General features: G+C 30.0%; 1 long non-coding RNA gene and 2 pseudogenes across 1 annotated transcript; all 3 read right to left on the bottom strand.

Moving 5' to 3' along the window:
• Positions 1-708: 708 nt before the first annotated feature.
• Positions 709-1742, bottom strand: LOC125858711 (trans-resveratrol di-O-methyltransferase-like; annotated as a pseudogene).
• A 2828-nt stretch (positions 1743-4570) lies between these two features.
• LOC125858629 (trans-resveratrol di-O-methyltransferase-like) lies at positions 4571-5717 on the bottom strand (annotated as a pseudogene).
• Positions 5718-13914: 8197 nt separating this feature from the next.
• LOC125860966 (uncharacterized) lies at positions 13915-18913 on the bottom strand. The gene is made up of 4 exons (XR_007445904.1): positions 18685-18913; positions 18421-18485; positions 16910-17055; positions 13915-14173 (listed from the first exon to the last, which is right to left on the bottom strand). It is a non-coding gene; the product is annotated as an uncharacterized LOC125860966 (long non-coding RNA).
• Between the last annotated feature and the right edge of the window lie 5641 nt (positions 18914-24554).

Raw genomic sequence — 24554 nt, 5'->3', positions numbered from 1 at the left:
TGGATATATTTAGTAATATATAATGTGAAATGCGAATATATGTATATAATTAGCATATGCGCTATCAAAATTATACATTCCTATTCATAATATTAATAAATAGTTAGATTTTGATTTTAAATGAAAACAGATAAAAAGTCGTTTGTATACAAAAAGAAATAAGAAACAAAAAACAAAAATAGTTGTGAAAATAGAATAGTTATGTGAAGTTTTCAATATAAAAAAAAAATTTTAAAAAATTAATAGGGATAAATGTGTAATTTATCATTTTAATACATGTATAACTAATACTCACATAACTTATTCCACCTTCTATGCTGCATAACTTATACATAGATTCCCTCATAAGTTATGTAGGTTTTAATTATGTAGGATTACAAAAAAGACAATCAAACACTGTATAAAATTAATACATGAATAACTTGTATACAATATTTAGAACTTATCAACCAAGCATAGTATAAGTCATGTTGACTTTTCAACCTAATAATTTTTTTTTATCAAACATAGTAAAACTAATACAATGTTTTATACATGAATAATATGCCCTCTTATACGGTATCCAACCGGCCCTACCGGAGTAAGGATCGGAAACCAAACACAAAAGGGTCCTTTATTAACACATGGAAATGACGAATAACATATGCATCATGATCACTCACTGCAGGGCACGATGTTTTATTTGATTTGTCGAATTAAGAGTGTAGATTAAGGGTAAACCTCAATAACACATCTTAATCCTAAGATGGGAATAATCTTGTAGTCACTATAACCAGCATCAAAAAAGAGTTTTGCCTATTCTTGATGGCTTCTTTCTTTTCCACAAACAAGAACCATCATAAGCATATCCATTAAGAGTTGAGTTTCATTTGACTTATCGTCTCCTTTCTCATTGTTATGATCCATCAGTACCATGTCAATGATGATGACCCTTCCTCCATTCTCTCTATTTGGAATTGCTTCTTTACATTTCTTCAATATTTTTATACAATCATCGTCGCTCCAATCATGTAATACCCACTATTTGCCATATACATCAAACACAAAAACAATTAATACATGTAATATCAAATTGAAAAAAAGAAAGGGCGTGTGTATTAATTACAAAGTTATACCTTAAACAAAATTGCGTTGGCAGAAGGAATGAAGTTAAACATGTCTCCTCCAACAAAGCTGAGGTTCAATTACATGAGGGAGATCGAAGACAGTGCAATTTATTTGTGGAAATGCATCCACAATAGCTTTAGCTACAGTTCCAGTGCCACCTCCAACGTCCACCAACGATTTCAACCCTTCAAAAAGTAGTCCCTTACCATTTTGAATCAACACACTCATGATCAAACGGGCATCACTAGTCATGGCTTCGTTTAATAGATAGTTAATTTTTGTTTCCTTCTCGGCATATTCAAAGATGGTCTTGCCATGAGTAGTCGCAAATGGAGTATACATTTTGGAACCATTGGCTGAGATAGTGAAACGGATCAATTAAAATTAGATCTAGTACAAATTGCACAAAGGGGACTAAGCTCAAAGGCTCGTCTTTAAGGAGGAGACGTGAATTTGATGCAAGTAAATAACCCTCTACTTCTTGAATAAATAAAGAAGTTGTTGGTCTATTGAACATTTTAATATTAATTAAATTGTTATAGAATGTCCTAGGCTTATTATGCCTTTGTGAATATGTTGCAGAAAGGAATAAGGACTGCCCATTAGTGGTTCTTTTAATTGGTGAGTTACTCCATTTTGGAGTTAACTGCCGCATTACTCCATTTGTTGGAGTTAGTGTTATATTCAATTCCTTTCTTGCAACAGTCTTAGCCGTTGGTGCATTTGGCCATTATTTCTCCATTATCTTATTCTTTACTCCTCCATTATCCTTGTAACATATGTAACTCCTAAGGTCATTTATCTTCACTATTTACTACCCATTATCTTCCTATCAATTGGTAGGAAGACTTCCTCAACTATAAATAGTGATAGTCTTCATTTGGTTTGGGAGATACTACACACAAGAAAAATATAGAGTGAAAGAGTTAGTCAAAAAAGAGAGTTCTTATTAGTTGAAGGAAGGTGTTCTTTTTGTGGAGCTTTGAACTCAACTCTTGTCCAGGGTTGTTGAGTTATATATTGTGAATAGGTTGTTGTATCCTGGAGGGGACAAGTCAAGAAGGACTATTGCTGGACCGGTGAAAACATTTGTTGCAGTGGGCTTGAATCTCCTTAAAGAGAGCGAGATATCCGCGCCTCAGCCTGAAGAGATTTATTTCTTCATTTTTATTTTTCAATTGTAATCTTGTATTTTTTGTTCTCTTGTAAGTTTTTTCACTAACAGAAGCCATCATGAATTAGAATAAGCTCATGACCTTTCGATTTGTTCATGGAGAGGGCTTCTACTAAATCGGATAGGGTCATGGCTCGGCCATGGCTATGGATGATATCTGGAATTCCGAGTTGAATTGCACATTTGAGTGACATGGAGCTAATGAAGTTGAATATATGGTTTCATATGTGTGCCTGAGCAGCCAATACTTGTCTAATGTTGTCTCCAATATCATTGTTAGGCAATGTTGTCCTATTTTTTAGATACTTAAGAGTTGTATTTTTATTTTTTTAATTTATAAGAAGAATGAGAAGTAGAATGTTTGATATTGATGAAGTAAACACTCTACTTCTTCTTATATTTTTTTTTATTTGGATATTTTTCATCTTACGAAATATCTTTATGTTGAAAATGATTGCGAACTTCCAATTTTTATATCACTACAAACAATCAAGTATAAGTGCATAACTATTTGAAATTAATGATAAAAATATCTAACATGTAATTAACTAATACAATATATATTATCATTTAAAACATACACTATCCCTATTCACAAATATTCTCGTTGTTTTTCATATTTTGGAAATGATAAATATTACTTGGTATCAATACTTACACTAATTTTTTAAAGAAAAAATAACTATTCAGTGAAAGATCATAATTAAATTGAAGTTATTTTTCTGATTTTCGAGGAACTTATTTTCTTAAAAGAAAAAAAATATTTTCCAAACAATTTAACCAATTCTATAAGAAAACTTAAAAATAAATTCTGAAAATAATTTCCTCCGTACCAAACACACTTTAAAATGAAAATGGAAGAAAGAAAAAAGCATTCTAAGTTAGAGAATACAGAGTCTAGTACGTATTATAAACCAAAATAAAATTAAATGGAAAAAATGAAAGCAATAAAATTAACTCAAAATTCAGAAAAAGGACGAATATGGACTATGGTATTAGGAGAAAATAAAAATGGAAAAAAAAAAGTAAAATAGGAAAGCAAAATTAGGAAAGAAACACACTGATGAGGGGGAAATGACTGTGTGATACTTATCTAAAAATGATTCGGGCCGCATTATTATAATTTATATTACTTTTAACGTAATTTTTAAATAATATATGTTATTTACTTTGTTCCAATTTATGTGACACATGTGAAATTTTGAAGTCAACCAAATTTTAATATGTAATTTTAAATTTTTTCAAATCGTTAATTATTGTAACTTATAGTACTCTTAATTAATTAAGATAATTTTTAAATAATATATGTTATTTCTCATGTCCCAAACTTATGTGATACATGTAAAATTTTAAGAGTTAATCAAATTTTTCAATATGTTTTAAATTTTAAAGTTGTGGTCTATACTATTCTTAACGTATTTTTCAAATAATATATATTACTCCTTTTGTCCCAATTTATGTGACACTGATATTTCGAGAGTTTAATCAAAATTTTAATATGCATAATATTTTATTTTATTAATTATTTTAATTTATAGTATTATTTTTTTAGCAATTTATAAATACATAACATACTAAAAATAAAAATAAGACAAATAAATTAAAATTGAGAAATTATTAAATATAAATAGAGGAGAAGGGCAAATCAATCAATTGACCAACTGAGCTTCAGCTCCTCTATTCGCTTCTATATTATAAATTGTAGAAGAATAATATAGCAATTTTTATAAATTATTTATTATTAAATATATAAATTACGTTTAAAAAATAATAGATGCTGGAGTACCCACTGTACTGAGGCACAAATTATGTCTATTGGATCAATTGAACAAGCAAATAAACATGTAATAGATGAAAGGAAATATCAAAAAATAAATAACAAAAAAAAGTTTCGATTTCACATCATCATTAGTCATAACACTATTTGTCTACATAAAATCAATTTATTGAAACTTCATGATCAAGTGAAAAGGAACAAGGGTGTACCAATTTGAAACCAATAAACCAAGGATGGCAACAGAGCAAAACAAGGGCAGAGAAAAGGGAAATGAGGTAGGGCAAGACAAATGTTAAATGAGGCGGGGCAGAGCAGGTCATAATTTTTTAAAAACATTGTTTGGGTAAAGCAGGACAAGAAGTTGTTGTAATCAGTAATTATTGAGTAAGGATCGAAAACATTGGTAATTCCAAAATTAACACATTTAAATTATGACGAATAACATTTATTTATATCATCATCACTCGATGCAAAGTCATGTTTTATTCAATTTGGCCAAACTTGTACGTAGATTAAGGGTAAACCTCAATAACACTTCTTAATCCCAGTATAGGAATGATGTTGTAGTCACTAAAACCAGCATCAACGAAAAGTTTAGCCCATTCTTGTTCACTTCTTTCTTTTCCACCAAGAAGAACCATCATAAGCATGTCATAGAAAAGTTGAGTTTCATATGACTTGTCGTTTTTGTTCTGATCCATCACTATTTCAATGATGATTACCCTTCCTCCATTCTCCTTACTTGGAATTGCTTCTTTACATTTCTTCAATATTTTTATACAATCTTCGTCCTCCCAATTATGTAATATCCACTGTAACAATTGTCATTAGTCGTCATCAAACATATATAAACCATATTATTAACAATAGAAGGAGCTAGGATGTACGTACCTTAAGCAAAACTGCATCGGCAGAAGGAATGGAGTTAAACATATCTCCTCCCACAAAGTTCAGGTTCTTGCTTCCTTCAAGCCCTTCAATTACATGAGGGAGTTCAAAGACAGTGCAATTTATTTGTGGAAATGCATCCACAATAGCCTTAGCTACGGTTCCAGTTCCCCCTCCAACGTCCACCAACGATTTCAACCCTTCAAAAAGTAGTCCCTTACCATTTTGAATCAACACACTCATGACCAAACGGGCATCACTAGCCATGCCTTCGTTTAATAGATGGTTAAGTATCGGTTCCTTCTCAGCGTATTCATAGAGAGACTTGCCATAAATACTCGCAAATGGAGTACAAGAGTCATCATTTTGGAACCATTGGCTAAGATAGTGAAACGGATCCATTGAATTTGGATCTAGTCCAGAATATACAAGGGGGACTAAGCTCAAAGGCTCATCTTTAAGGAGGAGACGTGAATTCGGAGTAAGTAAATAACCCTCTTCTTCTTCAATAAATAAGCCAGCATGAATTAGAATACGCATGAGACGATAAACACAATCGTGACCTTTTGATTTGTTGATAGAGAGAGCGTTTACTAAATCGGATAGGGTCATGGCTCGGCCATGACTATGAATGATATCTGGTATTCCAAGTTGAATTGCACATTTGAGTGACATGGTGTTGATGAAGCTTCATGAAAGGTTCAATATGTGTGCATGACCAGACAATACTTGTCTAGTTTTCTCCTCAATATTATCATTAGGCAATGCCATATTTGTGAGATGCTTAGAGTTGTGATAATTGTCGATCGAGGTGTGAAGATATATATATATATTTCTTTTCTATATAATAGAGTAGACAATTTTTAGCATGTCTGCTAATTCTTTGTCAATTAATTATAAAATAAAGATATTTTGGTCATTTAAACTCATCAAATTGATAAGGTTGTTGTCCATTCTCTTAGATAGTACACGTGTGTTTTCAATGTGAAGATGAACAAACACGTAGCATTTTTAAGCTTGTATAAGCTTTTTTCTTCTCTAAAGATGCTTCTATATATAGTTTTTCAACATGTCTGCTTCTTTGTCAATTAATTTTAAAATAAAGATATTTTGGTCATTTAAACTCATCAAATTGATAAGGTTGTTGCCTATTCTCCTAAGTTGTATACGTGTGTTTTCAATGTGAATATGAACAAACAAGTAACATTTTAAGCTTGTATAAGCTCTTTTCTTTTCTCTGATTTTATTTAAGCTTCTTTCTTCATTAAAGATGATTTTATTATATAGAAATATATAAAAATAAAGTGTGTGGTGCTATTCTGTGGAATTTTTTTGTTATTATCTTTTCCTTTTTGAATTAATCTTAGATAATTTCTACTGGAAGAAGGCCTAATTCAATTTTGCTATCTCACTATGCTCGATTGAATTACATGATCTATAAAATTTTGTTTTAGGTTATGAGAAATTTTTTTATTACGAAATTTCTTTTGAGCTGAAATTTCTTTAAAAAACTTTGGTATTATTTAATACTTTGATAGAAATTTTGGACCTATGATTAGTTATATACCCTATATGGTATTATGGGATGTATTACTAATACCTTTCATTTGGTGGTATTACTAATACATAGGATTTAATACCATAAATTATTCCTTATATCATTTTAATTATTATATTATTTTCTTAATTTTATGTTTTATATTTGTACTAGTAAAATCATTTAAATAAATTAGCTTACAAATTATTTAGAGAGAATTGTTTGTTGCTAAATAAATTCGATACAAGTCAATACAAATATTTGAAATGTGAGTTGTATAACATTTACTAATCAAAAAGGTAAATATATTACCACACATTTGTGATCTTAATTGATTGTATTATTTGTTGATATATATATATATATATATAAGGTTTTCTAATTATTTGTATTTTATACAATTTATAAAATTGCATACATATTAAAATTACAACTTGCTTGTTTTTATCTACAAATGTAGATGGTTTATTCGATTTTACTATTGTTTACCGTCTTTTCGGTTATAAAATTAGATGATCTATCTTTTTAAATTAAAAATTGACATTTTGTAAGTGATCGATCTATTAAAATGACAATTATTTACTTTCAAATAATTAAAGTGAGAAAAATAGCAAACATGACAACAAAATTGTTCTTATCCTAGCTAGTTAGAAGGCCATATAAAAAATATATTGTCCGACAATTATCTACTTGACCTAATTACATAATAATTTAAGGGTATAATTGGAAATAAACTTTTTATAGAATTTTAATCTAAACACGCGATGAGGTGGGAAATAATGAACCAAACACTTGATAAAATAAATCTAGCATTATTGATCTCTACACTACTAATCCCTACAATATTAATTCATGTTTTACTAATCCCTTCATTATTATTATTTGTACCAAACGACGATTAAGAAGGGAAGGGAGGTAAAAACGAGATTGAGATCGACTGTCCCAACTCCCAATTAAAGTTCAAAACCGAGAAACTAAAAAGAACACTAATTTCGATTATTCTTTTAAGATTATTGAGACCCAAGGAAAACAGGAAATTTTCTTTCGATCTTGATGGATATTTGGGTTATTTATATAGATTTTTTTTTGCTTTTATACTGTTTTTTTAATTTCATCATTCCCTTTGTTTACTTATGCCTCTTCTTTCATGGCCATGTTATTTTCTATTTTTTTTCACTGACCTTCTTCTGTGTGCTTACTATTTGGATGTAACAGTGCTTGGACAGTAGAAGCAGGGGAGAATTTATGTGTTAAAATTGGGTCATCGAAATCCGTGGTCATCCGACTAAACTCGATATATTACTTGTATAATTATTAAAGAACATATTAAATAAACGCTTGTGGAACCCATTTTTAAAGTCGATGGATGGTTCATTGGTTTGACAGCCAAATTTTAACACTAAGGTCCCGAGTTCGATTGGTCGAGAATTATGACAATCTATTTATGCCTAAGCAAATGTAATTTATAGATGTTCAAATTATTTTGATTTATTTTTCATATATATATATTTATGACCTTAAAGATATTCATTAGAAAAGATACCCTTTCTAGAATTTAAGATATTTAAATAAAATTATATATCGGGTGAATATAAAAACAAATTTATAATGTCATTCATGTCTTTAAATAGGAGGAGATAAGGATGAAAACAGCAATGACAGATTATAAAGGAGGACAAATTAGCTTCATTCATGTTCTCATCGCCAACAATTAACAATTTACTAACTGTGACATCTACCAAAACTCTTGGCTCTGATAAGGCATCTACCAAAACTCTTGCACTTTATTAACTGTGACATTGGTAAGTGAATATGCATTAATTAGATATAAACTTTCTCATCAAAGAAGTTAGTAATTCTCTTTATGTTTTTTGATCTGGAAAATAACAAGGACACTAAAATATTTCCTATTTCACATTTCAAACTAAACATTGCAGATATATTATTATATTTTCTAACTGTGCAAATAGATATGTTTTAACTGGTTCTTAAAATGCACACTTAATAGTTGCCCACATGAAGTAATTGTACACATTTTTTCATATATGTTATTTAATGTATGTGTACCATTTCAATTACTGTGATTAAGTTCTTTTTGCGATCTTATATTTTTATGAATATTAATTTTTACCTTCTCTACTTATGTAATAGGTTTCAATCTTAGGGTTAAAAATCAGAATGTAACGATTTGATTTCCGTCATTATGGAAAAGCCAATGAGAAAAGAATTGGGGCCAGAAAACTTTTTCGTAGTAACTTGAGATTTCCTAGCCTAGTTCAGATTTGGACGAAATCGGAGTCAGTGAGGTCTAGGGAAATCTGGTAACAAATGAGATATCGATTAATTATAAATTTGATTACATGAATGGATAGCTAAGACGTTAAGGAACTCGTACGACTTTACGGAATTGAATTCGGACGAGTAGAACTCCTGAAACTGAACTTAGCGTGAACGGGTATTTTCTGAGTGTCATGGGATGAGGGTGTGTTGTGAAAATAGGGGTTTGGAATTGTCACGCCCCGAGCCTACACCCTGGGTGGGACCGGCACTCGGAGACCATTGTTGTCCCCATGCGAACCCTTGGCCTGGCTTTCTTAACTCAGCGGAAACTTATCTCAAAAGCATAACTCAATGCAATGAAAGGTCATAAAACAACCAACTGATAAAATCTGGCCACAAAGGCAACTCAAGTCTAAAAATAGAATATTTACATATATACATAGATGAGAGACTCCAAACTAACTGACTGACTGTCTATGAAGCCTCTGAAATACTGAGATGGATGTTGGGACAGACCCCAAGACATCTTAATAAAACAAAACTTGAGAGAACAAAATAACCGAGTCCTCCGGAATGCAAAAAGGCTCACCACTGACTCTGAAGTACTCAACTGGATCAATGGTAAACCGGATGCTGGCCTTGGGTACCTGTGTCTGCATTATAATAAGATGCATGCCAACTGACATCAGTACATTGAATGTACGAGTATGCGAGCTGGAAAGTGAAACCACAACTTAAGCTTGAAAAGAGCACAAAGGAACTCTTACCTTGGCTCTGTTCAACTCATGAATAACTGAACTCAATATATAAAGCAATACGACACATGCAATATATAAAGCTTGCAAAATAGTGTGAACAACTTAGCTTTGTTAAAGATAAAACAATAACAACTCAACTTTACTTATATAAAAGTAATATAACTTTAGTGGGAGACTCTTTAATCGACAATCACCACTATGAGCCCTAGTGGTGATACAACGTTTTACCTCACGTTGCCCGAGGACCATCCTATACCTTGCCGTGATATAGGAAGCTAATGATACAACATTTTACCTCACGTTGCCCAAGGACCATCCTATACCTTGCCATGATATAGGAAGCTAATGATACAACGTTTTACCTCACGTTGCCCAATGACCATCCTATACCTTGTCGTGATAGAGGAAGCTAACTTTACTAAGTGGATCCACTAGCTTAATCTTACGGGTTCATCTACAAAGTATGACCCGTTAACTCCCATGTTGGCGCATGGTTCTTATGGAGAGTTGAGTTTATATGAACTCGTGTCCCCAATTTGGTGCTCAAGACTACTCTAAAAAACACTTAGCTCATAAGTGTTTTAAACACATCTTTCTTTATTTGAGAAAATTGCTCAAAATCTAGCCCAAAGGCTCTCTTGGAAATCGATGTTCCTTTCTTTCTCAAATGTAAAAACATTTAGAAACCTCTTTGGGAAATACATAGTTCCCTAATAACTTTCGAGAAATGGACTCGACTTTATGCTCTTGACTTGACTTGAAACTTGAGACTCTTCACTTGGCTTGAACTCTATGCTCTTTACTCGACTTGAAACTTGAACCTTAAAACGAAGGTAAAACGTTTAATAACGACTCTTGAAAAGCTTTAGAGACTTGCTTGAACTTACTTTTAACCTTGCTTGACTTGACTCTAACTTCACCTTAACTTCGATCCTAACTTGCCTTGAATTGAATTACGGATTCAAGGTATATGATCACATGTTTATGGATGAATTCGGGATGTCTAAATGTACCTTAGAGTGTTGGAAACAACTAGGAAACATAGGTATAAGGCCTAGGAACATGCATGAGAAAGCTTGGAAAGAATGGGGGAACATGGCGTCCTTAGCACTCTGCAAAGCGCGGAGCGCCAGCCCTTGAAGCTTAGAAGGCACCTGCTGGCGCTCTAAAAGGTGTGCCACCCCAAGGGCTGGACTTCAGGGTCCCTTTTGGGGGGCGCTGGTAGGCGCAACGCGCCAGCCCCTTCCCCAGAAAACCCGACTTTTCTCCCTCTTTTCTTCAACTCTAAACCACCCTAACTTCAAAGGTTCCAATCCCAAACACTAAGGATCATAAAATCCCTGAACATACAAGAGATTCAACTCAAACACACAACCAAATCATGTCCCACAACCAACAATAACTTCAACAACACAATCAACAACATCAACAACACAACCCAACAACTTCAACAACATATCCAATCTTTCTCAATAATAATGAGTTTGGTGTGTGGGGGAAAGGATCAACCCATACTAAAGACTCACATACCTAATAGGGATCACCCCCGACGATATCCACGACGATCTTTTGACGAAAACTTGTTTCTTCTTCTCCTTTCTCTCCTCTTCTTCTCTTCTTCACTCTCAAAACCTTACTTTCACTCTTTAAAATGAGGAAGGCTGATCAAAATTAGTCTAATACACTAATATATATCCAAAAGAAAAGGCTAGGGAAAAGACCAAAATGCCCTTAAAATTTTCCGGACGGATTCCCTGCCAACTGCCCAACTTTCAAAGGGCATAACTCACTCATACGAACTCGGAAACGAGCAAACTCTATGGAGTTGGAAAGATCATTCCACGAACTTTGCAAATATAACTGGAGCAACACCTAGATCATCCTGAGCTAGGAGTTATAACTATTCAAAGTTGGCCAAAAACTCATTATTTTCCATACTTGGCCAAATTTTCCAGATTTGAAATTTTCATTTTTTTCCGAAAATGACTATTTCCAATTTCAAGCTTTTTTCAAAGTTATTTCAAATTGTCGGATGTTACAGGAATTCTTAAATTGCTCACTGGTTCCGTGCAAGCCGCTAAGGCGGGATTATTCTCCCCAGGGCGAGGCCTTTGTGGTGGGTTTGGGCCCCCATAGCGGGACTTTTCGACTTTGAGAGCTAAGGAACGACCCCAGGTGTGTTCTTAGGGTTTTTCACCATTCTTGAGGCTAAAGGTAAGATTTTTTTCTCCCCGAATCCACGTTTTGATCCGTAGAACTTAATTTCTTGGGTAATTATCGATGGGGGAGGGTTTTGATCTGGAAATTATGGTGGAAAAAGCCCTAGTCTGGGTATGGAGATCAGGGTTTGACCTAGGGTTGATATTATTGATTATGATCCGGGTAATTGGGTCTTGATTGTTGATCCTTGCGTGTAAATTGTTGTTTGTAGACCTAGAACAAGCGAAAAGAATCCGGAAAGAGAAGATTTAAGTGCCTTAGGGATTCAAGCTTGAATTCGAGGTAGGTGATGGTTGTGATTTCATGTTGATGTGATATATGTTTGTAATTGCTCATTATAATACATGTATGTATCCAAATGTTGCATTATTGATCACCCTAATCGTAAATGAGGATAATTGAATAATTGTATACCATGAATCACCTCTTGTTGTATGATTGTGAGAATATACATTGTGATTGTGGTTTGTTGAATGGATCGGGTGTTGCGTTCCAACACACTAACTTGGATCGGTTGCCACATTTTGGCATAAATATGGGATCGGTTGCCACATTTCGGCATAAATATAGGATCGGTTGCCACGTTTCGGCATAAACATTGGATCGGGTACTACGTACCGGTACACTAACACTTTGGGCGTGGGTTCCATGAGAGGACCATTGAATTGTGTTGTGTATCTACTTGTGATAATTATGTTCATATCTAATGATGATTGATATTAGAAGATTGTATGTTGCTCTAAATTGATAACCAATGTGTATTATTGAGAACGTGTGATGCTACATTGATCTTGAAAAGATGACTAATATTGTATATGTTCGGTATATGCCTGTTTGTAATGTTGTGGTTACTTGCATTTGTTTCACTTATTGGGATAGCTGTGTGATCCTACCAGTATACTGTGGTTGTGTACTGATACTGCACTGGCTTGTTCTTTGTTGAGTACAGGGCATCTTCAGACGGCTATTGATAGACCTCAGCTAGGTGACTATTGAGCGTGACCTAGTATTAACACGCGAAAATGCTCTTCACGTTGGGCCCGTGCTGACACGGGCCACACCCCCTAGTAGTATAAGAAATGTGAAGGCCACCATTAGTGAATTAGTGTTTTATCTATCTATCTATACTACTTTAAAAGATGGATTTTCTATCCTTGTTAAAATATTTTATAATATACAAAAAAATTATTTACTATTTTTTTCAAATTGAATTTTAATTATAGTAAAATATTTAAAATCAAGGAGTTCTAAAATATGTAGGAAGAAAAAAATATTTTAAAAATTTAGAAGTATTAAAATATATGTTAAGAGAAAAATAAATATTAGAAGATATCACGAGAATTAATAATTAAAGATTCCTAAAATATAATAAGACAAAAATATGTTTTAAACAAAATGTATCACAAAAGATCAAAAGCAAAACAATACCAAGTTAGGGAAAATTAAGAATTTTGCCGCAATGTGGCCCAAAATCTGGTACTATAACGAAGCCCACATGTTAATTTTTGATGTCTAATAGCTCAAATATATTCATTTTTTTTAGGAATCTTGTGATGGCAATATAACGTAGATTAAAATCTATATCTATACTAGATAGGCATAGCCCGTGCTAAGCACGGGCCCAACACATAAAACTATTATATACTTTGTTCGTGTCTAGTGAAATATCTTTAACCGAAAAAGTGATGATATCCCTTTTATGTTTTTGGTTAAAAGTCATTAAATCGTTAAAGTATAATTATTAGTCATTCTCAACAACAATTTTATCATTTCTCTTACGTCGACGATGAGCTAAATTGTTAATAATGTGACCTTCATGATATGAAAAGATAATAAGTGTCTGATAAATGGCAAACTTATCAAAGCTACAATCAATATAATAATTATTGTATTTCATTAAAGATAGTTCTATCAACAATCTTATCATCTCCTCTTCTTCCTCTTCCTATTATTAATTATTATTATTATTACAAAGAAAGTGCATCAATAGACGCAACAAATATAAATAATTATACTTCAACTAATTTCACAAAATATCTGCCACCTCTCACCCGTACAAAATAACTTTGTCCATCAAAGTAAAGACAAATAAAATGATAAACAAAAATTTGGTTCTTAAAAGCGCAAGGAATCCATAAATCTCACCATTGATTGATCTAATTTATCTATACAAATCCTGAAGGCAAGAACTATACAAAAGATAAGGACAACTCTTCATTCATTATGAGGAATAGTTGTTCTTCTAGATATTTTCTAAAATACAATTGGGGATTGATTTCGCAATAGTTTTGCTGCTCTTTCCAATTTTCTAGCTTTGTTGGCTACATTGCAGACCAAATCACCACCTCTATCAATCAGTCGTCTTGACTAAATCGAATATATCTTTTCATAACAACTTGTATGAGCCTGCAACTTTACGTTTTCTGCATTACCTGAAATTATAGTAGAAAAATAATCACATATATATGGACACTCATTATCAATTTTAAGAGAACACAGATGTATATTATAAATGTTTTCAGCCATGTACATTGACAACAACTCCTTGTTGAGTATGACATTGTCCAGTTTTAGATTGAATGAGTTAAAAAACATGTTTCAAAGTTGTGAGCCATCAAAAAGTGATACATGTGACTATTCATTTGATATCTTCTCTACACATGCAACACATATTGCACAAGTTAAAGCTTCTTTTGATAAATAACCATGTGTTAAGTAAGATTGACAATCTACTAATCATGTGAAACAGGCTTCCTAATAATAGACCTTTGTGTCCCTCTTACATTGAATTGTTTTGGAACAAGATCTCACAGAAAAATGACCTTTACTGCTAGAAATCTACCATACTCATCTCTCATATAGCTTATTTCATAAGGACAACACAGGACCCTGATATTTATAATAGTAGTTCATGGATATTAAGATTTAGTTCTAGGCTACAACTTTCAACAAAAGACCTACTATTTATGTAAAATATGGTAGTATAATTGTCTTTGAAATTTATTTACAATATTTTAGTTATCAAAGGCCATCATCATTGTTAATTAGCATTAGTTTGACCCAAATTATCTGAAATGCAGCAATAAAAAGCTCTTATTTAGCATGACATTAGATCAAAGAGTTGTTACGAGAACCAAAGTGTGTCTATAGAGAACAAAAGCTATCAAAGTCATGACCAAATAAAAATTCATACACTTACCTTATTCTCAATTAGTAGTCACCGACAAAAAAGGGGAACAGAAAAAACTCACTCTACATTTTCGTTTTCCTTCAGCTCATATAAATTAGCCAAAGCAATGTCAGCTGTATTGAGAGGAAGAGAACTCAATATACCATTAATCTTAATGCTTATATGTATTTGATTTTAGGAAAATCAAGTAGAAGAAAAATGAAGTGCAAGTTAGAAGGAATAATGTTGTTAAATGCCTTTTTAGGTGTGCATTATCTCACAAATTAACTTAATATAGATATAAGAGGGAGTACTATTTATTTTATTATTTAGCTAGAAGAGATTAAGAAAAACGGCAGACATATGTTAATATAAACAGTTACTTTTTATTTTTCCTCTTTATTTTTTTTTAAAAAAATTAGCAAACCATTTATAATTGTTCACAACCAAAACAAATCACTGCCATTAAATAATAGAACGGACATTTGACATGAATCTACCATTCTATTGAATTGGACATTTTCTAATGGGAGGGGATCTCTTCCCATATTGTTCTATATAAAACATAATATAAATAAGAATATTTGTATTAGCAATATGTGAATTAAACAATTGTACCTCCACAATTGTGTCAACACATCATTGTATTACTTAATAAAGCAGAAACAAAAAACAAATACAATTCGAAGATTCATTAAAAAAACTCGATTCCAAATTCACTAAACAAATACAGTTTACATATTACCCCAGCAGGTATGATCAGTGCAGTTAATATAGTACCAATGATTAACAAATTAGGGATGAAGAAAGAGAAACTGGGAGGAGTTTGGACAAATTTACTGGGTATCAAAGAGAGAATAAGAATAAATTATGAATTTTTACACAAACACACCAAATATATATATATAAAGATTGTGGTCTTTTTTTGAAGTCGAGAGGCACACATTTCGTGAAAGAAGATAAAAAGGAAGATACTGAAAATAAAAAAGAAATAAGAAGAGGAAACAACACTTACTATGGAAAAATGAGAATTGAGATAGCACTGAAGAGTGATAAATGCAAGTGTGGAAAAGGAAAAATGTCTTTTTATTTGTGTTTAACTTCTTGATTGTAGAAAAGTGTTTTCAATGTGTGGATGAAAGAGAGTCATGTAGAAAGATATTGTTTAGTTTTAAATGATCTTTTTGTCCACTCAACCGATTAGCATATGAAACTGATGAAAATTACACTATAAATGATGGAGTTACTTTTTAATTTTTCTGCTGGGATTAGTTAAAAGGGATGAAGATGTTTCTAGAGTGAACCTAAAACATTGGCTAGAGCATAAATGCACGTATATCAAAGAACCCAGCAACCCTCGAAAACAACTAACGAAGTATAACACAGTGCATGCAACAAGACTACAACACAAGCACTACATAAAGCAGCAAAATTGAATTAAAAATCAAGCTAATCGAATGGAAAATCGACAAAAGGAGAGCTGAAACAAAAAAGAACTTAGAGCATTAATAAACCAAAGAGAAGAGGAGAAGTTGTTAGGTCTAGTTAGAAACTAAAAAAATGATGTCATCTCAAGATTAAACTGAGAAAACGTTACTCCATCAGAGTTTCAACTTTCAATAAATCACAAAGTACAAACACTTTAGGGATACAATTTAGGCATTTTAAAGTGAAATTCTAGTCTCATTTTATCTAATTGCCAATATAATTATTTTCATGTCCACAACAGTTGTCGAACAAAAAACATTGAACAGAAGCATAGAAGCATAATACATGTTCATCATGAGGAAGAGAAAGGGACAATAATGAACACAACTAAATAAGTGAGCAAACTTACATAAGATATGCCACAATATATCAAATCAATCGCTCCCATGTAAACTATAAACTACAATTCTACATTACTTCAGTAACCCGTCACAGAAGGACTGAGTGACAACTCAAACAATTAATGAAGTGAAGCCAACATACTTTCAGAAATAAGCATCATAGCAAGTACCTGAAATGTTGTTGTCAAAGAAAAATGACTTAGGAAGCGGACTTGTGTGTCTCTCATAAGAGCGACAACTATCTTCTAGCCATCTTGATCAAGTGATTGCATCGGAACCATCCAAAAAGCCAACACAGACCAAATAGTAGTTGCAACTGTCAAAACAAAGAGGAAAAGAACTAATTAGGAAGCAGAAAAAAGTAAAGCTCTTCATAAGAGAAACTATATGTAACAACCCAACCCCTCGTTTTAAGTATTAGTACCCCATTCCTTGATTTGAGACTTCCAGTAGGTTCATACAATGTTTTATATTATGTTGGGAAGTTTGATTTTGGTTCATATGATGTTTTCTTAGATATTTCTTAGGCCCCCTAAGTTTTACCTCGCCCCACCCTTATCTACCATCGCATTCTGCCACCTCACATCCCTAGGTGTTGATGGGTGGAGATTGGGTTGAGAATTCTCTAGTTAGTTGGTCCTTAATCTAGCTGGAAGGTCATTAGGATATCAATATAATTTTACTTTTCAAAAACAAGGAAGCCAAATTGAAATAGTATGAGCTACCATTTTTTTTTGGAATTAGATGAATTACCTCCTCTATCTCGGATTTAATTTGGTCCTTAATCTAGCTGGAAGGTCATTAGGATATCAATATAATTTTACTTTTCAAAAACAAGGAAGCCAAATTGAAATAGTATGAGCTAGCATTTTTTTTTGGAATTAGATGAATTACCTCCTCTATCTCGGATTTAATTTGGTCCTTAATCTAGCTGGAAGGTCATTAGGATATCAATATAATTTTACTTTTCAAAAACAAGGAAGCCAAATTGAAATAGTATGAGCTAGCATTTTTTTTTGGAATTAGATGAATTACCTCCTCTATCTCGGATTTAATTTGTTCTAGAAGTGAGTTTGCAATTTTGTACCTTAGAAAGTCCATTTCACCAAAAAATAGTGACTTATCTCAGGTCATATTGTATCAATTTGAAGGATATACATCCTCAAATTGATTACAATGACTCTCATTCTATGCACAAAAATAAAGTACTTGTGGTTGCTCCAATTTAAAGCACAACAATTTTGGTATTAAAATACAACATTTGATACTTGATAGAACTTGATCTTTCACATCTCACAAAGTTTAGAAACAAAAGATTCAGTCGAACTCACAGGTCATGCAAGATATAAGAGTGATGGGAACAAGGATACAAAATCGAGAGATGAAAGGAATTGAATGTTTACTAATCCCATGAGTAAAGCAAGTATGAACGTAAAGATTGATATTGTTCCAGGTTGCAAAGCAGCAACATAAGTCGAATTTGTGCAGTCAAGAACAACAACAAAGAGTTGGCAACCAAAAATACATGTCTTAGTACCAAGAGAGAAAGAAAGCATTTTCAGTGTTTGTCTTAGTACCAAGAGAGAAAGAAAACATTTTCAGCAATAGGCTTTTATTAAGTGTAACAAAACTATGGAAATTAACAAATTCAAATATACAAATTTAGTACATCAAAACTTACCCAGTTAATTCTAGAATGAAGAATAACAATATACGAGCCGCTTATTCAGAGGAAGCATCGACCTCCTATACATAAAGAAACATAAAATGCATATTTGTAAGCGATACTCACATTTGAAAGAACTTGTACATATAAAGGGAATCATGCTAAAATTAGCTGCGAAACGAAAAGATCTGAAGGGAACTTGTACAAGATAAAGGGAAAAAAAGAGAAACATAAAGAATAAGATGAAGACGAAGAACATTGAAGGAAGAATATACATACCTAAAAATGGCGATAGCCTGCTGAAAAGATGGAAATAGCAGAGACTTGCGTCTACTTTTTCCGGTTTGAGTAAAAGAAGAAGAACGGGTTTGAGAAGATCCTAGCAATTTTCATTTGCTTGATTCCTAATCTCTTAATAATATGCAAAAATGATGAAAGAGGAAGAACGTTCTGGAAGAATATAGAAGAGGCACACGTGGTTTGCTTAAAAAGATAAGTTTTGTATAATGACCATAGTACCCTTGAATAATGAGTATATTTATAACTCTGCCATTGGTCGTCGGTCGTCGGTCGTCTTCACTCAGATAAAAATATATATATATTTATTTATAAAGCTAGATAAAAAAAAAGTAATGTGGCACCTTTCAATGGCCAAGAATCCTATTTATCTTTTTTTGTGGTTTTTTGACATTTTTTCTAAAAAAAATTCAATTATTTTATTTTATAAAATCATATCTTTAATTCATACCTCTTCAATTATATAATTAATTTAGTAATATCTATAACTCCTAACCTTTCATATTCATACCCTTCAAATTATTTAATATACAAATTTATAACTCTTCAAAATCACACTTATAAAAACCTATTTTGAGACATATATGATGATTATTTTATTTTCATTTTTCTTATTCTTCATATTTTATCTCTTTGGTTGGTTAATTTTTATTTTTGTTTTCTTTGATTTGATTTGCAAAGTTAGAAATTTATAATGAAGTATGTTAGACATTTTTGCGTAGTTTGATTTTACAAGGTAAATTGATTTGACATGCATAATATAATTATCACTTTTTCTATTGTAATTATTTATTTGATTATCTTTTTGGATTTTTGATTATACGAATCATGAGTTTTCTTTTAGAAAAAATGATTTGATTTTTTCTCTTCGCTTCTCTTTGTAGGTTCTTTCTTTCCTCTTTAACTCATAACTAAATATTCTTTAAGGTTTTTACTTGATTAGTTAACTTTTTTTTTATGTTTTTTTTGTTTTTGTTTTTGTTTAAGGTTAACTTACCATGTTTTCAGGTCTAGATATTTTTTATAATAAAAGTAGAAAAGGGAGTTAACATATACATGTATGCTACTCAATAAAGTATGTAGATATAATTTTATAGTTATGTGGGTCACCTTTTTATTAATTATAATGATAAAACATGAGAATGTAAAGTTAATTAATTTTCAAAATATAATTTAATTCATAGAAAAATTGACTATTAATGCGTAATTTTGTGATCTTCATATTTATTTATTTATTAGTATTATTGTTAGAAGTTCTTAAGTTTTTGAAATTTTCAAAGACTACTTCTATTATCTGTTGGATTCGAACTCAAAATGCAAAAGTATTTGGTTAGGATAAAAACGATTTAGTAAAATTGTTTGCCCCTCTCAATCTACTCTCTTTATCAACATATAAATTATCTAAATAAAAAAAAAGTAATGTGACACTTTTTTTGGCCAAGAATCATATTTGGCCCTCTTATTTATCGAGAAAAACTTTATTTAGAAATTTTGAATGCACGTCTGATTTTAATATAAACATGCTACTTGCCAAGAGACTAAAATGAATGAGATGTGAATAAGGATAAGAAAGAGTCATATTTTTTTTCTTTCTTTTTTTACCATAATAAATGTGAATATATGATTAATATGTATTAAATTTGTTATTATTAAAAGTAAAAAAAATATTTATTTTATTATTTTAAAAAATGGAGTTATCTTTTGGAGAGCTATTGCTTCGATTTATTTATAATAATTATCACAATAATATTGTAATAATAGGAATAATTGTATTAATGTTGTCAAACTTTTATTGTCCTACATATATATATATATAAACTAGTGAACTTCTCCGCGCTTCGCGCGGTTATAAAGAGTGATAAAAATTTTGATAATTTTATTAAATATAATATTGATGTAAGAGAAAAATGTTTGATGAGTACTTAGTAGACTTCCAATAAAGTTATTAAATTTTTTTACTATTTTGAACGAAAAAATTGCAATAAGAAATTCACATAAGATGCAAAATAAAGATAAATCATACCAATAAAAATGCAACATCATTCTTAATTCCTTACTCACTAAAAAATAGATGGAAAAATATGAAATCAGTACACATATCTTTCGAGTTCTTATGGATGCCCACTCCCACAAGCCGATCACCATTTTTCATCTTATTCTTCAAATCAAATTAAAATATGAATATAATAAGCACCGAAAATATAACAACCTAAAAATCTAATTTGATCTTCTATAAAATCTTACAATGATTTTATTTACATGGCTACTATATGAAACACCAAATAATATGATGAATATGACTATTAATTATTTTATAGGTCATAATAATAAAAAGTTGTGTGGAGTAATTAATGAAAATAAAGACAAATTAAGTTTTACATTTAACATATTCTAAAAATGTCTTTTTAATTCTTTGCAATGCACATTTAATATAATTAACAGTTAAATATTTTTTAAGTTCTTTTAATATAGCACATAAATAAAAAAAAGAAATCTAAAAAAATATAATTGTATTTCTTGACCAAAGGAAAATATCACCCTCACTTTTTCTCTTCCTAATTGTTTTGTGATGATATAACTATTTAGCACAAGTCAATAAGTTACTAAAGATTTTAAAAGAAACATGTATATATATAAATAATTTACAATCCTTCTAAAAATTAAATATCCACTTAATATATTTTAGCAAGAGGAATATGACTAGTTAATTAAGTAAAAAGCTTAAAATTTATCTAATTAAGACTATCCGTCAATAAAAAAATTCAAATCTTAACACAATTTTAAATTTAAAAATCCTTATACTTGTTAAGCTTAAAATTATTAAGTACAAATTTAGTCAAGACTTCTTGTTAATTTGTTGATAAATTCATCTTAACTATTCTATTATAATGGTACCAAAATAAGCTTATTCGTGCTTAAAATTATTTGAACATATAGTTATTAGTTAACACATTTTCATTTGGAAGTAAGTTTTAAACATATAATTAACATTTTTTCATTTTAAAATAAATTTTGAACCCGCAAATAAAACATAATATATAGTTCGAATTCAACAATCAATATCTTTTGAACAATATAATTAAAAAAATTAATATTATTTTCCAAAAAATTAAACCAAACCTCTAATATATATGAATAATGAAACTAATAAATCAATCAATTATAATATATAGAGATAATTTTTCATTTGACATCTCTTTATTATCCAATAATTTTTTATTATTATTTTGGGCATTAGATGAAAATAGAGAAAATACTCACATGACAAGATGCTTGTGTAAGAACCTTTTCCATGTCTGTTCCTCCATACATGTCTCGACAATCACCAATATCACACCATGCCATGATAACTTACAGAAACAATTACAATTTCTCATAAAAAATAATATTAAATATTCTCTAATAATGTAACAACAATAACATATTTAATGTAATTTCACAAGTGAAATATGAAAAATAAAATAAAATAGAGAGACAGAAAAGATGTGTCCTGAAACCCTTAGCTTGATAAAGCCTGCCAAATTCATTGAAAAAAAAAAAGAGAGGAAACATATGAACAATGCATTTGTATTTAATTTAATATAAATATCCATATTATGAACCCCTTTACAACAACCAAACAATTTCATAAAAATGTAAATCTCAATTTGCTGGAACAATTATTTGACAGTATGAAAGATGTCTCAATGTTTATTGTTATATACAATATAATCATCATATTTTTGTTGATTATATAATTTAATGACATGGAAAAAAAACATTTTCATAATAGTATAAACATAAAAATAGTAAGGAACTTAAGATTACCTTATCTCTCTCCAAAGTATTATTTTCTAATAGCAATATTGAAAAGCTAGAAAAGAAAATTGTGAAAAAAATCATGGTTGAATTTGAATTGGGGCTCCTTTTGCTACCGTATTTAAAAGAATATTATAATAACTTTTAACTAATTTTAATAAATAACATTAATGCAGAATATGAAAGGATAATCAGCTCATACACAAATAGAATAAAGAGATAAATTTAATGAAATTGAAGATGGAAATATAAGAAAATAATATAAATGACTATAATAAAAAAAAAGTTTTATACTCTTATTTTCTTGAAAGAACGTGAAAGAAAGGAAAGAAAGATAAGGGTTTAAAAAAAAGTTAAAAAAAATAGATAAAGAAATATAGAGGGTTTAAAAAAAATAGATAAAAATATATATTGTAATTAATTTTTTATTTTCCTTAAATGGTGATTCTCTTTATATACTCACCATATTTTTAATCATTATGTATTTATGTCAATAATAACAGTTGCAAATGATTTCATTGTTTCATCCCATAAATACGTAATTATTTTAAATGAAATATATAATTTTTAATATTATAGAGAATGCCAAAAGTTTCATATTAGGCTATTAGAATATTTTTTTTTAGAAAATGACATCTTTCTTCCGTTTCCAACTATACAATTAATATTTAGAATATTAAATGTGATTATAGAATGTTGAATTAATAGCTTTATATTTCCTTAGTTATAGTAAAATTGTAATTGAACGTTTATTGGAATCATTCTCTTTCCTTAATTATAATAAAACTAGTGAACTTATCCACGCTTCACGCGGAGAAATAAACTATATCACCCGTCTTTTTTCTGATATAATTTTTACTTCATTTAAAAATTAATTTTGACTATGAAAATATCAAATTACACCTCCATGTATAGAATTTCAAATAAAATGTTATTTTGTCTTATTTGTGAAAAAAATATAACAAAACACAACTCTGATTTTAAAAATTTCTAGTAAAATAAAAAAAATTAATTTCTAATTATATATGGTCAAATGCCCACCAAATTCATGATTTATTTTTCGTTCCTTCTAATACTCGAATATTAAAATCATCAAAAAATATAATCAATTTTATTTTCAATATTTCTTTCAAATGTATAATTTAAATAGAAGAAATTATAATATACATAAAAGTCTTTTTCAAAACTTAAGTTTTTAAATTCTAAATCAAAAGTTACATAAAACATTATCTATATTTTGTTTTAAGTAAATATGAAAAAATATTTATAAAAATAGTTTGTTAGCAGACCTTTGACTATATAATTCTTCACTGAGTTATCTATTTATTTAATTAGTCTTTGCTACTCAAGAAATAATTAAATGAAAACAATTCCTATAATCATTCTTAAATACCATGAAGGCATGAACTAAGGAAATTCATATGCATGAAGTTCTATATCTTCTTCTTTTTTTCTCTCAATTGAATTTTATATCGAACTATGATTCTTTTAGATATCTAATTAGTTGAAATGTGAGTGTCATATATTTGTGGTGATTTTTTTCTTTTTCTTGTGTATATATTTTTTTATTTCTAATAATTAATTTTCTTAAGCACTATTAGTCTTTCAGTGAAATGTATTATATTGAATTAAGGAAATTATTTGCAGGCAAACGATAAAATTTATAGGTAGATATTTTTTGTGATTATATCATCTAATTTTTAAGAATTTAATTGAGAATTTTCATTCACTAAAATATATATAAAAATTAAATTACTTCTACAATTATATATTATAATAAAGCTAAAAATGCATAGCAATTTAATTTCCATTTGTGTCACTACATGATATTTTGATTTATACTATACTAAAGCAAAAAATGTATAACAATTGAACTTCTTTTTGTGTCACTGTAAGATATTTTTGATTTATTTGAAGAATTTATTCCTTAGAACGAATATGATATATGTCAAACCTAAATGTCTGATTATTATACAAAGAGATCAATGAATATTGGAATGAAATTAATCTAAAAATAAATATTATGAATAAAATATATAACGAAGACAAAATAT

The sequence above is a fragment of the Solanum stenotomum genome, chromosome 3 (assembly GCF_019186545.1).
Source record: "Solanum stenotomum isolate F172 chromosome 3, ASM1918654v1, whole genome shotgun sequence".
Taxonomy (NCBI): Eukaryota; Viridiplantae; Streptophyta; class Magnoliopsida; order Solanales; family Solanaceae; genus Solanum; species Solanum stenotomum.
This window is presented reverse-complemented; position numbering and strand designations above follow the sequence as displayed.